This window comes from Homarus americanus, unplaced genomic scaffold, assembly GCF_018991925.1.
Source record: "Homarus americanus isolate GMGI-L3 unplaced genomic scaffold, GMGI_Hamer_2.0 scaffold60624, whole genome shotgun sequence".
Classification (NCBI taxonomy): domain Eukaryota; kingdom Metazoa; phylum Arthropoda; class Malacostraca; order Decapoda; family Nephropidae; genus Homarus; species Homarus americanus.
In genome coordinates this window covers 172,034-175,000 of record NW_024751924.1, presented here as the reverse complement: position 1 = coordinate 175,000, position 2,967 = coordinate 172,034, and the positions used below count along the sequence as shown (strand labels likewise).

Below are 2,967 nucleotides of genomic sequence, written 5' to 3'. Positions count from 1 at the left end.
CAGCAGTGTGAGGGTGGCGGTGAGTGACGTCAGTTCAGGGTAGCAACAGCGTCAAATTCTCAGCTGACGGGACCTTTAAATGCCAGCAGGAGTTAACGTGTGGTCGATGTGGCAATATATTTTACTCCACAACTGTACTACATTGACGTATGGTGTGTGTGTTAAGTTTGTGGGTTTTTTTTTTCTATATTTCTCAACTATAAACATACGTAGGTGGTAACGAGTTTAAACTGTATCTTATTAGTAATCTTCCTAATAAAAATTTCTAGTGTATGTGTATTGAATCGTAAAGTTGACGATGGTATATAGAGGGAAGGATCCAAACACCTGACCTCCCCTGACGTCCTCTGAGTGACAACTGAGAGCCAAATGTACTCACTCTACCCTACCATACCTTGCTCAATCGACTCAACCAATCACAAGCCCGCATCTGAGAATATGGGAGGTACTTATTTCCGATCACCTGAAGAATAGACACCCTAGTTTATTCTACCTAATAATTAACTGACCTAAAATAATGTTAGGGAGGTGAGGTTAGGTTAATCCATATCAAATTACATAACTTAAGACACACAGGCGTAATTTGGGCCATGGCATCATAGGGGAGGAGAGTTGGCCGGGTCGTCATGGGAAACCTCGAGTATGTGTGTGTATGTGCTCGCCCCTATGATGGATGCTCATGGTCGTACTTGACTCCTGACCCATTAGTTGGTTACCATTATTGAGTAAGACTTGAGAGAGAGAGAGAGAGAGAGAGAGAGAGAGAGAGACTGGTGTGTGTATGTGTGTGTGTGCCTGTGATGAAATCTTACGTGAGAGGGTTTTAGTCGTCCGTAAGACACACACACACACACACACAGACACACACACACACAGACGCCAACAATAACACAGGCCAGCATTACGGCGCAATTGAGAGTATACTGTATAGTGACCTCTCTCTCTCTCTCTCTCTCTCTCTCTCTCTCTCTCTCTCTCTCTCTCTCTCTCTCTCTCGTGACTATATAGAGATATGCGGCGGAGGAAAAGAGATATCCCTTTACATCACACTACTGCGTCACATTACTGCGTCACACTGGTGTCACACATTACCACGTCAGTCACACAACCGCGTCACACTGCGTCACATTAGCACTTCATTCACACTGCGTCACATTAGCACTTCATTCACACTGCGTCACATTAGCACTTCATTCACACTGTGTCACATTACCACGTCACACTGTCACATTACCACGTCACACTGTCACATTACCACGTCACACTGCGTCACACACCGTCACTAAAACTCAGTGTCGCAGTTCCGGCCCATTTTCCGACCTTCAAACGGTAGTCTTAGTATAATATTGACGCCATTTTCATTATTATTATTAGTTGTAGTAGTAGTAGCAGTAGTAATAGTAGTACTAGTGTCATTATTGTTATTTATTATTATTATTATTATTATTATTACTGTTCTTGTCATCGTTATTATTTTTATTATTATTATTAAAACAAAATACGGACAAAAAAATATAAATAAATAATAAAATAAATTGACATCTCTCCGCCTGAGCAGTTAGTTCGCCACTAAATTACCTTATCATCACCATGAGGTCAAATATCTCGTCTTCTCGGTCAACCTGTGCCAAATACACCCTGGGGTCAGGTGTGTGAGGGTGTGTGGGGGTGTGTGGGAGCGTGGGGTGGGGGTGTGTGGGGAGGTAGGGGTGTGTGGGAGCGTGGGATGGGGGTATGTGGGGAGGTGGGGAGGTAGGGGGTGGGAGCGTGGGTGGGGAGTGTGGGGAGGTAGGGGTGTGTGGGAGCGTGGGGTGGGGGTGTGTGGGGAATGTTGGGAGGTAGGAGAATGTGGGGAGCAGAACCTTCTTATAAAATAATATTCCTGACAAATATCACATAATTATATCACACAGTTGTAAATATAATAATACAGTACACTACAGAATAACCTCTTAACCTAGATACAGCCTGTAACTGTAGCTAAGGACAGACTACAGCAGTTATCACCCGGCCGTGCGTGGTGAGCCTGCAGTCTCACGTACGCCGTCCTCACTCCCTCCCCCTCTCACACACACACACCATGGCGGATTTTCACGTTCTTCGTGGCCTCTGTTGAATTTATGGAGGAATATACGTATGGTGGTGATAAAGAGATATTTAACGGGAGGTAGAGTGGGTGTTGGGGGGGTGGGGGAGGAGGGGTGTGGTAGTGAGGGACAGTAGACTAGTGTGGTGGGAGAGGGAGGGAGGGATCCTGCCAGCCACCCGCCATGGTTACGTCATCATCATCACGTGTTCACTCCCTCCTGATCCTCACTCTGGCAATGGCATCGGCTCCGTGTTCTGCTTTTTTTTGGCTCTAAATAATTAATCTCCTTATCTTTTTTTGTTTTTAGGGTACTGTTGCGAAATTAAATCATAAGAGTAAACCTTAGGTGTTTATGAAGCAGTAGAGGAGACCAGACATGTGTAGCGTCACTCTTCGCCCTCACCTACTCCGAGTGAGGGAGACAAATGAGCCGCGTGGTTCTTGGAAAGCCCGTGTGACTAATTCGACAGGTAGACTTGTACGTCCGTGATCATACCTCGGGCTGAGTACTCAAGTGATTCACGGTGATAATTCTCTCCTGCAACACCTTTATGAACCCCCCTATCCCTCATCCCCCTCCCCCCCACACTCGGACGCGCCCCTCCCACCACAACTAGGAAAGACGTTTAACTTCCAAAAAAAAAACCAAATCGCCACACTTTTTACGCGGTGGTCTAATCAATATTGTTTAAGTATGTATCACTTACCTGCACTGCGGTGGATGACGTGTTGGGGTGGGCCAGTTTGTTTGTGGTAAATGGTTTAAACGGATAAACAGAGGTTGACAAAAGTTGAACAGAGATGACAAGCTACAAGCAGCCAGCCATGGGAAGTGTTACCAAGTGGTACTACTGACGCGGCACTGAGGGAGGAGGGTG

General features: G+C 45.8%; 1 protein-coding gene across 4 annotated transcripts in view; it reads right to left on the bottom strand.

The window, feature by feature from the left end:
- LOC121854883 (beta-galactosidase-1-like protein 2) overlaps window positions 1-2,967 on the bottom strand; it is a 12,555-nt gene extending 9,588 nt beyond the window's left edge. The window contains exon 1 of one of the 4 annotated variants that reach the window (XM_042349693.1): window positions 2,797-2,967. The gene's annotated coding sequence lies outside the window, so the exon portion shown is untranslated. Of the gene's footprint in view, window positions 1-1,578; window positions 1,598-1,949; window positions 2,164-2,430; window positions 2,588-2,796 lie in introns of those variants that run through there. The other 3 variants (XM_042349695.1, XM_042349694.1, XM_042349696.1) reach the window with 3 other exon arrangements.